The following is a 211-nucleotide window of genomic DNA, read 5'->3' on the forward strand; positions in this document are numbered from 1 at the left end:
GTTCTCCGAAAGCTATTCGCCAAAGTTTTGAGCAGAGTCTGACCGAATTCTCCTTATCATCAAATCCCCTTTATCGATCGGGTATTAAATCCCAAGATGGATAATCCTGCTCATTAAAGGATTAACGATGTGCATTGTTCCCTTAAAGCAGTAATCTCGGATCATTATTACGAGTAACCTATGCTGTTCCCGATATAAAACCATGCGGTCT

Source organism: Penaeus monodon, chromosome 15 (assembly GCF_015228065.2).
Source record: "Penaeus monodon isolate SGIC_2016 chromosome 15, NSTDA_Pmon_1, whole genome shotgun sequence".
In the NCBI taxonomy this organism is placed as follows: Eukaryota; Metazoa; Arthropoda; class Malacostraca; order Decapoda; family Penaeidae; genus Penaeus; species Penaeus monodon.